The following is a 274-nucleotide window of genomic DNA, read 5'->3' as shown; positions in this document are numbered from 1 at the left end:
TGCTCTGCGCAGATTGCTGTTATTATTATTATTATTATTATTATTATTATTATTACCTACCCCATACAAAACTATTTGAAATATTTATTACTCTTCCAAACATTTCTAATTTATAATAAATCAAATATCCATTCCATTGGAGTCCAAGTCCTCGACTCAATCGAACCCACCTGAACATCAAGTCAAGCCGAGTTTTTGGGTTCTTTGCTATGATATGATGGTGCGCATGCAGGAGTGTCCTAGTGATCGAACGACGTTTGTTAGGCCACGAACA

Source organism: Magnolia sinica, chromosome 14 (assembly GCF_029962835.1).
Source record: "Magnolia sinica isolate HGM2019 chromosome 14, MsV1, whole genome shotgun sequence".
NCBI classification, from domain to species: Eukaryota; Viridiplantae; Streptophyta; class Magnoliopsida; order Magnoliales; family Magnoliaceae; genus Magnolia; species Magnolia sinica.
The sequence above is the reverse complement of the archived record's forward strand: the minus strand, read 5'-3'. Positions refer to the sequence as shown.